The sequence below is a fragment of the Hylobates moloch genome, unplaced genomic scaffold (assembly GCF_009828535.3).
Source record: "Hylobates moloch isolate HMO894 unplaced genomic scaffold, HMol_V3 SCAFFOLD_7, whole genome shotgun sequence".
Taxonomy (NCBI): domain Eukaryota; kingdom Metazoa; phylum Chordata; class Mammalia; order Primates; family Hylobatidae; genus Hylobates; species Hylobates moloch.
The window spans coordinates 640,050-653,785 of record NW_026652282.1 but is presented as its reverse complement, the minus strand read 5'-3'; the positions used below and the strand labels follow the sequence as shown (position 1 = coordinate 653,785).

At 41.6% G+C, this 13,736-nt stretch overlaps 1 long non-coding RNA gene across 1 annotated transcript in view; it reads left to right on the top strand.

The window, feature by feature from the left end:
• Positions 1 to 3,097: 3,097 nt before the first annotated feature.
• LOC116811500 (uncharacterized) overlaps positions 3,098 to 13,736 on the top strand; it is a 13,101-nt gene continuing 2,462 nt past the window's right edge. The window contains exons 1-2 of the long non-coding RNA XR_004370480.1: positions 3,098 to 3,196; positions 3,757 to 3,832. This is a non-coding gene — a long non-coding RNA (uncharacterized LOC116811500). The remainder of the gene's footprint in view (positions 3,197 to 3,756; positions 3,833 to 13,736) is intronic.

Here is a 13,736-nt window from a genome sequence, read left to right as displayed (position 1 = left end):
GCTTTCTGTCTCTGTGGATTTCTCTATCTGTACATTTCATATAAACGAAATCATAGAGTATGTGACCTGTGTCTGGCTTCTTTCACCTACAGTATAATGTTCTCAAGGCTCATCTCTGTCATTGCATATATCATTACTTTATTTATCCTCATAGCTGAATGATACCCCACTGTATGGATGTACCACATTTTATTTATTTATTCTCACTGGTTGATGGACATTTTGATTATTTCCACATTGTAGACTTTGTGAATCACGCTGCCATAAACATGCATGTACAAGTATTTGTTGAATAACTTATTCGTTCTATTTTCAAGCCTGACTCATCTCCTGAATTCCAGAACTGTCATCCCAACATGTTTTATCTTTTTCTTTGGCCTTCCTCTGCACTTGAATATAATTAATTCAAACTGCTTGGATATCCAACGAGTTTCTGCATTTTCAGGCTTCTGCTCCCAAAATGCGGCTGCTCCTTGTGCCTGTAATGTAATTGGCCGACAGGTCAACTGCTTTTCAAACTCTGGTTCTCTGCTCTTGCAGGTTCCTCTCCCTGGAGTCATTTCAACTGCTCTTGTCGTGTTTACCTGATTCTCAGCCTTCAAAGACCAGCTCAAATATCACCTTCTTAGAGACACCTTCCTATGGGACCCACGTGGCAGGACAGCTTCTCTTTCTGATTCCTCCATTTATTTATTTTATAACTCCCATAACATCTGTGATTTTCTACATAGATTCTTTATTTACTGTCTGCCTCTCCTCAAAAGAGTGTTAGCTTCATGAAAGCAGAGATGTGGCTTTGCACCTTGCCTGGCACACAGTATATGTTCAACAAATGTTAGTGAAATAAATAATTCTCTTATGGTTACTCTAACTTCAACACTTCCATGTCTAGACTCGATAGTTTCTCTCCAAAAGTCATGTAGTTAATACCAATGGGTAGAAACCAATTGAACTGATTCCTGAAGAAATAAAACACTCATCAATTAGCTTTGGATGCATACGCTTGGGGTTTTGAGAGATGCAGATAGAGCATCTCAGCTTGGACCCTGACTCATGAGGGTGCTTCGTGCATAATTTAGGAGGTCCGAAATGATGACGAAGACGAGGAAGGAAAAAGGAAAGAAAGAACAACATAAGAAGGATTGAGAAGCTTCTATAATTACCTAACAAGTCTGAGAAGATCAAATTTTAATATTTTTCCCAACGCAGTATGTTTTCCAATATGACAGATACACAGAGCGGACTCTGCACAGTAGAACAAATCTTTACTTTAGCAGATGTACTAATTGGATCTGTTTATGTGATTTCTCCTCCTCCTCCTCCTCCTTCTTCTTCCTCTTCCTCCTCCTCCTCCTCTTCTTCCTCCTCCTTCTTCTTTCTTCAAGACAGGGTCTTGCTCTGCCACCCAGGCTGAAGTGCAGTGGCGTGATCATAGCTCACTGCACTGTCGACCTTCTGAACCAAAGCAATCCTCCCACCTCAGTCTCCCAAATAGAATGTATATCTTTTTTTTTCATTTTCATAAAAAAAATAGAGACGAAGTCTCACTATGTTGCCCAGGCTGGTCTTGAACTCCTGGGCTCAAGCAATCCTTCCACCTCAACCTCCCAAGTAACTAGGACCACAGGCATGTGCCACCACACCTGGATAATTTTTTTTTTTTTTGTAGAGATAGGGCCTTGCTATGTTGCCCAAGCTGGTCTTGAACTCCTAGGTTCAAGGGATCCTCCCACCTTGGCTTCCAAAACTATTGGGATTACAGGCATGAACCGAACCACTGTGCCTAGCCAGTTTGTGTGATTTTTATGTCTGTTTAGCATCGCAGAGTCCTGCAAACTGCAAACAGACTAGTCCTATAAGAACAAAGACTCCTTGTCCTCATTCAAAATATCAGATTCTGTGGTAGCTTTGGGAGATGTGGGGCCTGTCGTACTCACAGTTCCCTTCCCAACTTGTCTAAAAGCACAGCATTAAAGTAACAGGGTCTTTGCATCAGAGCACTTTCCTTTTCAGGATGGAAATTCCTCTTTAGATGTAACAGCCAAGTTCATCTCTGCGCCTGAACTCAGGCTTTCAGGATACACTGTATATTTTCTTCTTTTATTCATTGTGATGCTTTTGTACCAAACAGAGTCTGTTTCATGAAAACAAATGGATAAATTAAATAATCAATTGAGTTGTCTTATTTTCCACCAAATAAACATGTAGACAGACTCTGCAGTCACAAATATTACCATAATACCTTCTGAGCAGTAAAGACAGAGTGCGTGAGCTGCCCCTTTTCAAACTTTTTAACCCCCAGTCTCTGCAGTGCCAACATTTTACAGAGACAACTTTCTTTTTACTAGGTCTTTCATTCGTGCCAGTGGCAGTGGGCTGATACTGGCAGCCCAGAGAGATCACATTTGTAATAGAACTGTTTGTGCTGAAAGAGAAATTATCCTTGTCACTTACAGCTTGCTAGAGTAGCAGTAAAACCCCCGAGATGAATTACAGATCTAAGAATGAGCTTACTCTTCCTGTCCCAGTCTGTCTGGGGAATGGGGGGAGCTGACAATGTCCGCTGTGCCTACAGACATCCCTCGCATTGATAATCGACTTCCCCCTGCAGCTCTTTCCAACATAGCATGTCTTTAATTTATTACCCCTTTGGCTTAGCTCAGGGATCACTGAGTTCTGCCAGCTAGCATGATGTTAAATCCATGCCAAGCTTCTGCGTCCAGTATTTCCAAGTGGCTTTCGAGAGGGGTCGTGGAGACAGGCAAGAAAACACACAAGGCAGCATTGTGCAAATTCAGTGTCAACTCCTTATATCTGCCCCACATCCCTTTCTAATTCAAGGCCACTCAGCTGATTCCTGCAGAGACTTTTGTTCCACGGTGGCTTTCCACCTTCCAGTGGTACCTCTGTAGCTGCCCTGGATCACTGCGCCATCAAAAATCTCCTTCAATCAAACCAGCCTCTGAACGCACTCGACAAGGTCCTGCATGTTGAAGCCTGCAATCTGCAAATCTGCACCATCTTTCTAAAGCTGCCTGGTGCTTACATTTTGAGAGGAGGATGAGGTTAATTATTGGGGGTGGAAGATAAATATCACAGAGCAGCTGGACATGGGGGAGCTTGCAGCGTCAGCAAATCATGGACACTCACCCTGCTACCCAAAGAGAAAAGGGAGCCCTGGAGACTTGAGCAGAAGGTTGAGTATTTATAAGAAATGCCTGCGTGGCACTCTGGGGCCACCGGTAGATATTTCAGAGGCAGGCATATTTTTCCATAACGGACGACTGTTTGGGTGGGCAGGAAGTGGAGTCGCTATGAGTAGTCAGAATAACATTCCAGGACTGTAAATGCTGAATGAGCGTGTGTGTGTGTGCACACACACACAGACACACACACACAGACACACACACACAGACACACACACACACACAGACACACAGACACACACAGACACACACACACACAGAGACACACACAGACACACACACACACAGAGACACACACACAGACACACAGAGACACACACACACAGAGACACACACACACAGACACACACACACAGACACACACACACACAGACACACACACAGACACACACAGAAAGCGCCACCTTCCTCAAAGAGAGGAAGTCCTTCACTGTTGAAGAAACCAAAATAAAATGACTTGTGGTTTTCCCCATGTCCTCTTGCGTTGCAAGTAAACACCTTCATAGAGATCCCGTTTCTCCAAACCCTATTGATTCCTCATTCCTTGCAGAAAAATGCTGGTACATTTTTACCCCAGGAGGCACAGCCACCCCAAAGCCACACAGCAATGGACACTTAAGAATAAGGTAAGGTTGAGTTTTTTTACTTTTATTTTTATTTTTTGAGACAGGGTCTCCCTCTGTTGCCCAGGCTGAAGTGCAGTGGCGTGATCTTGGCTCACTGCATCGATCTCCTGGGTACAATAAATCCTCCCACCTCAGGCTCCCAAGTAGCTGGGACTACAGGCATGCACCACCTGCCTGGCTAATCTTTTTATATTTTTTTGTAGAGATGGGGTTTTGCCATGTTACCCGGGCTGCTCTCAAACTCCTGAACTCAAGCAATCCACTAGCCTCAGCCTCCCAAAGTGCTGGGATTACAAGCATGAGCCACCACACCTGGCCTCTTATTTGTAATGTTTAAACTTTTTTTATTTTTATAGATTTAGGGGATACCAGTGCAGTTTTGTTACATGGAGAGATTGCAGAGTGCTGAAGTCCGGGCTTTTACTGTAACTATCACTCAAATAGTGTACATTGTATCCACTGGGTAATTTCTCATCCCTCACCTTCCTCTCCCCTCCCTCCTTTCCCAGTCTCCAATGTCTCTTATTCCACTGTCTATGTCCATGTCTACACAGTAGCTCCCACTTATAAGTGAGAACATGGGGTGTTTGTCTTCCTGTTTTTGAGTTGTTTCACTTAGGATAATGTCCTCCAGTTCTATTCATGTTGCTGCAAAAGTCATGATTTCATTCTTTTGGGGGGCTGTGTAATATTCCATGGTGATATAGTTTGGCTGTGTCCCCACACAAATCTCATCTTGAATTGCAGCTTCCATAATTCCCACATATTGTGGGAGAGACCCAGCGGGAGATAATTGAATCATGGGGGCGGTCTCCCTCATAATGTTCACATGGTAGTGAATAAGTCTCACGAGATCTGATTTTTTTTTTTTAATTATACTTTAAGTTCTAGGGTCCATGTGCACAACGTGCAGGTTTGATATATAGGTATACATGTGCCTTGTTGGTGTGCTGCACCCATCAACTCATAGTTTACATTAGGTATTTCTCCTAATGCTATCCGCCAGACCCCCACCCCCCGACAGGCCCCAGTATGTGATGTTCCCCACCCTGTGTCCAAGTGTTCTCATTGTTCAGTTCCCACCTATGAGTGAGAACACGTGCTGTTTGGTTTTCTGTCCTTGTGATAGTTGCTGAGAATGATGGTTTCCAGCTTCATCCATGTCCCTGCAAAGGACATGAACTCATCCTTTTTTATGGCTGCATAGTATTCCATGGTGTATATGTGCCACATTTTCTTAATCCAGTCTATCACTGATGGACTTTTAGGTTGGTTCCAAGTCTTTGCTGTTGTGAATAGTGCCACAATAAGCATACTTGTGCAAGTGTCTTTATAGTAGCATGATTTATAATCCTTTGGGTATATACCCAGTAATGGGATTGCTGGGTCAGACAGTTATTCTAGTTCTAGATCTTTGAGGAATCACCACACTGTCTTCCACAATGGTTGAACTAATTTGCACTCCCAACAGTGTAAAAGCATTCCTGTTTCCCCACATCCTCTCCAGCATCTGTTGTTTCCTGACTTTTTAATGATTACCAGTCTAACTGGTGTGAGATCATATCTCATTGTGGTTTTGATTTGCATTTCTCTGATGGCCAGTGATGAGGAGCATTTTTTCATGTGTTTTTTGGCTGCATAAATGTCTTCTTTTGAGAAGTGTCTGTTCATATCCTTTGCCCACTTTTTGATGGGGTTGTTTGTTTTTTTCTTGTAAATTTGTTTGAGTTCTTTGTAGATTCTGGATATTAGCCCTTTGTCAGATGGGTAGATTGCAAAAATTTTCTCCCATTCTGTAGGTTGCCTGTTCACTCTGATGGTAGTTTCTTTTGCTGTGCAGAAGCTCTTTAGTTTAATTAGATCCCATTTGTCTATTTTGGCTTTTGTTGCCATTGCTTTTGGTGTTTTAGTCTTGAAGTCCTTGCCCATGCCTATGACCTGAATGGTATTGCCTAGGTTTTCTTCTAGGGTTTCTATGGTTTTAGGTCTAATATTTAAGTCTTTAATCCATCTTGAATTAATTTTCATATAAGGTGTAAGGAAGGGATTGAGTTTCAGCTTTCTACATATGGCTAGCCAGTTTTCCCAGCACCATTTATTAAATAGGGAATCCTTTCCCCATTTCTTGTTTTTGTCAGGTTTGTCAAAGATCAGATGGTTGTAGATGTGTGGTGTTATTTCTGGGGCCTCTGTTCTGTTCCATTGGTCTATATCTCAGTTTTCGTACCAGTACCATGCTGTTTTGGTTACTGTAGCCTTGTAGTATAGTTTGAAGTCAGGTAGCATGATGCCTCCAGCTTTGTTCTTTTTGCTTAGGATTGTCTTAGTGATGCAAGCTCTTTCTTGGTTCCATACAAACTTTAAAGTAGTTTTTTCCAATTTTGTGAAGAAAGTCATTGGTAGCTTGAAGGGGGTGGCACTGAATCTATAAATAACTTTGGGCAGTATGGCCATTTTCATGATATTGATTCTTCCTATCCATGAGCATGGAATATTCTTCCATTTGTTTGTGTCCTCTTATTTCCTTGAGCAGTGGTTTTCAGTTCTCCTTGAAGAGGTCCTTCACATCCCTTGTAAGTTGGATTCCTCTTAGTTGCAATTGTGAATGGGAGTTCACTCATGATTTACCTCTCTATTTGTTAAAGGTGTATAAGAATGCCTGCGATTTTTGCACAATTGATTTTGTATCCTGAGACTTTGACAAAAACTGGAAGCACTCCCTTTGAAAACCAGCACAAGACAAGGATACCCTCTCTCCTATTCAACATAGTGTTGGAAGTTCTGGCCAGGGCGATCAGGCAAGAGAAAGAAATAAAGGGTATTCAGTTAGGAAATGAGGAAGTCAAATTGTCCCTGTTTGCAGATGACATGATTGTATATTTAGAAAACACCATCGTCTCAGCCCAAAATCTCCCTAAGCTGATGAGCAACTTTAGCAAGATCTGATGGTTTTATAAGGGGTTTCACCTTTTGCTTGGTTCTCATTCTCTTCTTGTCTGCCACCATGTAAGATGTCCCCTGCTCTTCTGCCATGATTGTGAGGCCTCCCTAGCCACACGGAACTGTGAGTCCATTAAAACCTCTTTTATAAATTACCCACTCTTGGGTTTGTCTTTATCAGCAGCATGAGAGCAGATTAATACACATGGTGTGTATATATACCACATTTTCTTTATCGATTCATGTACTGATGGACACTTAGGTTGATTCCATATCTTTGCTATTGTGAATAGTGCTACAATAAGCATATGAGTGCAGGTATCTTTTTGATAGAATGATTTGTTTTCCTTTGGGTAGATATCCAGTAAGTGGGATTGCTGGATGAGATGGTAGTTCTGATGAGCAAACTTTCTAAACCCAATAAAACCAAGTTTTTCCCAAGAAAGCAGTCCCATAGCTACAGATGGCAGGATTCCCCCCTTCCTGTGTACATGGCCCAGTTCTGGTCTTCTTTCCAAATATCTGAGAGATGGAAAGCTTTTTTCTACCCACTCAGTGATGTCGAGAGTCAAATCCCTAGGTAAAATGAGCTGCCAGTGAATTGTGCTGATGAGCATTGTAGGAATCTGCAATGGTGCAGTGGCATCAGGAGCCTGCCAAATGGGGAATGAGAAGGTTTCTTCCCAGAAGAATTTCCAATCAGCTGGGTATTGACAGGCCAGAGCATTTAGTCCCATGGATGGCTTGAGTTGCTTCATCCAAAGAAATGTTGGAGAGAAGTTCATTCTCATCTGTTGTGTAGAAGATCACTCTACACCTCCAAGTCTCTGGTTGTCATTAAAGACCCATCAAGTCTGCTGTGTGCCTCAGAGCCAGATTCCAAAATGCCCTCAAGCTGTCTTCAAGCTTTCTGCCCACAGCTCTGTAGCCAATTTGGGGCACGTGTACCGTCCGCACCCAGCAAGTGAAAATGCCAGTTAAATAAGCAGGCGTCTGAATTCAATAGGCATGCATTCTCTTTTCACAGGGCAGATAGGGGATGCGGTGGAATGAATGTCTATATCACCTTCCCCAAATTTATGTGTTTTGGAATCCCAACCTTTACTATCATGGTGCTATGATCTGAACGTCTGTGTCTTCCAAAATTCATGTGTTGAAATGTTCACCTCCAAGGTGATGGTGTTAGGAGGTGGTGCCTTTGGGAGGTAATGAGGTCATGAGGGTGGAGCCTCATGAATGGGATGAGTGCACTTATAAAAAGGGACCCAGAGAGCTCCCTTGCCCCTTCTACCATGTGAGGGCACAGCAAGAACATAGTGTCATCTATGAACTGGGATGGGCATAGCACCATGTATGAGCCAGGAAGCCGGTCCTCGCCAGACACTAAATCTGCCACAACTTGATCTTGGACTTCCAGCCTCCAGAACTGGAAGGAATAAATTTATGTTGTTTATAAGCAACCCATTTTAATGTGTATTCATTATAGCAGCCTGTAAGGCTAAGACAGATGGTATTTGAACATGGGGACTTTGAAAAACAGGTCATGAGAATGGAGCTGTCATGATGGGATTAGTGCCCTTATAATTAGAGACACAAGAGAGTTCGTTCCCCACCCTCTCTCTCTCACCACCATTTGCAGACACAAGAAAGTAGCCACCTGCAAACCAAAAAGAGAGTCCTTTCCAGACACTGGATCTGCTGGCACCCAGATCTTGGACTTCCAGCCTCCAGAACCATGAGAGATTGATGATCATTGTTTTAGCCACTCATTGTATGCTGTTTTATTATAGAATCCCAAGTGGACAAAGGCAGGGAGGAATATTATCCTGTTTCTCCAATGGTTGTCATTAAAGATCCATCAAGCCTGCTGTGTGCCTCAGAGCCAGATTCCAAAATGCCCTCAAGCTGACTTCAAGTTTTCTGCCCACAGCTCTGTAGCCAATTTGGGGCATGTGTACCATCCACACCATTCCATGACCTGGAAGTTGGCATGGAAAACAAAAATTGCACAATCTCCCTCATACGTGGAATCTAAAAAAGTCAAACTCATAGAAATAGAGAGTAGAATGGTGGGTGCCAGAGGATGGGGGCATGCGGTGTATGTTGGTCAAAGGGTACAAAGTTTCACTTAGACAGGAAGGATAAGTTCTGATGATCTATTGCACAACAAGGTGAGTGTATTTGTTTGTTCTGGCATTGCTGTAAAGAACTATGTGAGACTGGGTAATTTATAAAGAAAAGAGGTGTAATTGGCTCATGGTTCTGCAGGCTGTACAGGAGGCATGGCTGGGGAGGCCTCAGGAAACATACAATCATGGTGGAAGATGAAGGGGAAGCAAGCATATCTTACCATGGTGGTGGAGGAGAGAAAGAAGGAGTGAGTGGGGAGCTGCCACACACTTTTAAACCATCAGATCTCGTGAGAACTCCCTGACTATCACAAGAGGAGCAAGAAGGAAGTCCACTCCCATGATTTAATCACCTCTCACCAGGCCCCTCCTCCAACACTGGGGATTACAATTTGACATGATATTTGGGTGGAGACACAGAGCCAAACCATATCAGTGACTGTAGTTAATAATATATCGTATATTTTTAAATTGCTCTAAAAATTGGATTTCAAATGTTCTCACCATAAAGAAATGACAAATATGTGAAGTGATGATTATTTTAATTAGCCTGATTTGTTAATGCCACAATGTATAAATGTATAAAAACCATATTTTAACCCATAAATACATGCAATTATTATTTGTCAATTAAAAATAAAAATAAACTGAAAACTAAAAATAGTAAAGGGAGTTCCCTCCATGAAGGATCAATGAGTACATGCCATAGCTTTAATTTTGGCAGCAAGAAACAAGAAGGTTGCAACGGTCCAAACACTGTGTGATAAATGGTTGCTCTTAAAAGTATTTTAATAGTTTGCCTCAATAAGCTAGGACATAAGTTATAATCTATTAGGTAGGAGTATATTCATTCAGTGGCTCACTGTTATACTCATAAACAGCTTCATCCTACTTACCCAAGAAGGTTAGTTTTCATGAAGACTGCTCATCTGAATAAATTTGGTTGCAAATACTAATTATTGAAATTAATGGATACCTACTGTGGATGTCTATTGTTCTAAGTATTCAACACATATTCAAGTGGGTTTCATCAATGACTAAAGCAAGGCTCTATTAACCTATTTACAACCAAGATGGCAGCCCACCGTGAGACTCATGATGGTGGCCCACTGTGAGACTTCTCTCCCCAGACTCTGGTAATCGCCAGTCTACATTCTATCTACATGAGCTCCACCTTTTTGAGTTCCCACACAAGAGTGAGAATATGCACTGTCTTCCAGTGGCTGGCTTACTTCACTTAACATCATGACCTCCAGTTTCATCCACGTTTGAACAGTTTTAATCAACATGAAATTCACAAGAAAGCGAAACAGTGGAAAGAGAGGACTGCAATCAATTGCCTTGATCAGAACCTGATCAAGACCTAGTCACCACTTTGGAAAGCACCATCTATAGAAATCCTCCTGCTTCTATTTGAGTTGCCAACACAACACACCAGTGTTGGCAGTTCTGGTATCTATCTCAATGATTAAATCTAGAGCAAACCTGTGGGTCTTTTGTTCCATCCCTACCTTATCACTTACCTATTAAAATGCCATGGTGTTTTAAAATAAGAGTTGCTTTCCTGTTACATTTCTGTTTTACATTGCAGTTACAGCCTCAAATACATGTTTGAAAATTATTTGTGCAGGTGTGTTCATTATCAGTGGTTTTCATTACATTTTTGTAAAAGGAATGCTATAAAACATTCACCATGAAAGAGAGTCTAACTCTGAGAAAATGTTCCTTGGAGGCATTAACCTATTTACAACCAAGATGGCGGCCCACTGTGAGACTCATGAGACTCAAAGTGGGCTGCTATCTTCGTTGTAAATAGGTTAATGGAGCCTTGCTTTAGTCATTGATGAAACTCACTTGACTCTGATTTACAGGTGTATGTTGTTATTTGCAGCTTGCTGAATGGGGAGACATATAGAGGTTTAGAAAGTAGTCTGTGGACTACTACCTCTTCTTCTTTATATAGTTATAGCTTGCCCAAGTTATATTCTGATACCATTCTTTCAGTTTTCTTAGATCTTCTCTTTTGTTCTTTTTAAAATTTTATTATTATTATTATTATTATTATTATTATTTTAGAGACAGGATCTTGCTCTGCTCCTCTGGCTGGAGAGCAGTGGTGCAATCATGGCTCACTACAGCCTCAAACTCCTGGGCTCAAGTCATCCTCCTGCCTCAGCCTCCCAAGTAGCTGGGACTAGAGGCGCATGCCATCACACCTAGCTAAATTTTTTAGTTTTTTTGTAGACACAAGGTTGCACTATGTTGTCCAGGCTAGCCTCAAACTCCTGGCCTCATGCAATCCTTCCACCTTAGCCTCCAAAAGTGCTAGGATTTATAGGTGTGAGCCACTGTGTTCAGTCTTAGATTTTCTTAAAGCCTGGAAATGTTTGATCTCTGTGTCTTATATTGTAATGTTTCAATTTTTTTAAGTCCCTGTGTGGATTTAATCTGCAACCCCACCATAATATGTTAAATGTTCACAGTGTCCTCATAAACTGGCTGCTCCTTTCTAAATTCCACCCATTTAGTCAGCTGAAACACAGAAAGCTTTGGTATATATAAAGAAAAAAAGGCAGGTTGGTCCAGGAATGACTCACAGTCTTGTTTACTAATTAGGTCATGATATGAATGAGATTTGATGAGAGAGATTGCAGTCCTAACCAGTGGTTCTCAATGTCGAGGGAGCATTAGAAGCTTATGGAGGGCTTGTCAAAACACAGAATGCTAGGTCCCACTCCTTCTCATTTGGTGGGTCTAGGGAAGGATTCTAGAATTTGCATTTCTAACAAATTCCCAGGTGATGAGGCTGGTCCAGGTACCACACTTTGAGAACCACTGGGAAGACTGAAGGAAGTAACATGGGAGTTTTTCTAAGACATTTTATTTGTAGCCAATGAAGAAATCTTATAGCCTTCTCCCTTTTGAAACTTTGTGTGCAGGCAAGCAGGACCTGAAAGACTTACCCAACAACAGCTGTCTTGGACTATGTGTTATAGGACCACTGAGTCTGTATGCCCACTGTGCAGTAACAAACCAATACACTGAGACAGCACGGTTTGCAGCAGAGAAAGAGCTTAATTATTGCAGCACACTGAGTGAGAAAAATGGGAGGAGATTCTCAAATCTGTCTCCCTGTGGAGTCCTGAGCTGTAGTTTTTAAAGGCATTGTAGAGGATAAGGGGCTGGAAAATTGGAGTCATTGACTGCTTTGGGTAAGGAGGATGAAGTCATCAGCATATGGAAACTGCATTCTGTGGTGAGTTAGCTTCTTGTGGTGTCCTTCAGACCAGCTGGCATCAGTAGTTTCATCAGTATGCAGAACCTGAAATAATATCTCAAAGGGAAAACTTGTTTCATAATGTTGAAGTTGTTATCTAGAAAGCAGTTAAGGGAACTCTAATCTAGGGTCTATGTGATTCTAGGACAAGAGGCACCAAACAACTATGACAAAGCAGGTCAGGGAGAAAGCTGACCTCAGGATGAGTGTTGAGTGTGCTGTGAGCTTGGTTTATTTTCATTTCTCCCTTTTCTTTTTCCCCTGTTAAATTTTATGAAGTTTATAGGGATGATTTCACATGTGTGTTGATAGTTCAAGATGTAGCTCTGCCCTACTATGAAAAGTGCAGAAATCCTTCTCACAAAGATCATAGAATGAGTAAAGGGTTGGAAAAGTAGATTCAAGAGAAGTTATCTTTCAAGAATAAAACTAGGTTGTCAGCAAGACAAGACCATATAACAGGTCCATATAACCACATGTGGGCTAAGGAACATGATATATTACCTGTTCTTGGTTCTTGTATCACCAGGACATAATTTAGGGACCAAGCTTTAGAAAACTTAGCACAAAAATTCATGGAGGGAGGAAGGGAGTAATATATTAACAAATTGGAAATAAACTGAAATTTTATCTTTCAGAGAGATGTGCAGAAATGATGGTTTCCAGGGTAGAGACTAGATATGGCCAACAATTTGGGAATGAGCTCATGAAGAGAACACATTAGTTAATTATGAGAAAATTGCTATTAATTGCACACAGAATGCTGAGCTAAAATGATGGTAACCTGTGTTTAAAATGTATAAAAATTAGTGTGCAGGCACTGATTTGAAGCATGCTAAATGAAACTTTCCTTCCTTACAACTTGGCCTGAGATCCCACCTTGCTTGATTTTTGTTTCCCCCTTCCCCCACTCCGGATGGTTCCACCAATATTCCTACAGGTTTCTTGGGAGCCCTTCCTCTCAGGGTCTACTTCTGAGGAATCACATGGATATAACAAGGCTTGCAAATAAAATGAGAGGGAATCTGAGTATTTAAAAATATATAATTGTATTTTTAATTATTTTAAAGAATGAAATTTAAAACTGATGAAAATTGGGTTTTGCTTTTGCTTTTAGGATGAATGTATTGAATACCCAGATTCCTGTTTTTCTCTGGGAATTTTACCCATGGGAGGCATCTAATGCTGGCCATGCACCAGCAAGAACTGCACATTTATTCTAATTTTAGTCCAGGATCTGCAGAAGCACAAGCCTTGCCATGGTGCTTCCTCAGAGGATGTCAACTGAATAAACAGAAAAGTTTGACTCAACATTGCACCCTTCCACTGTACAAAGCAGTTTTCACTCCACTGTGGCTCCAATAGCAGGAGAAAGAACTGATACTCAATTCAAGAACCTTGCTCTTTCTTTCATCCAGCCACATGGCCCATTGATGGAGGAAGCCAGGCACCCAAAGTTCTGCTTATACAGAAGGAACAGACAAAGAAGTTTTAGAGACCTAAAGAGGAGAGTCTTCATACCCATACTTCTTAGGAAATAATTAATGTTTCCCCTTTG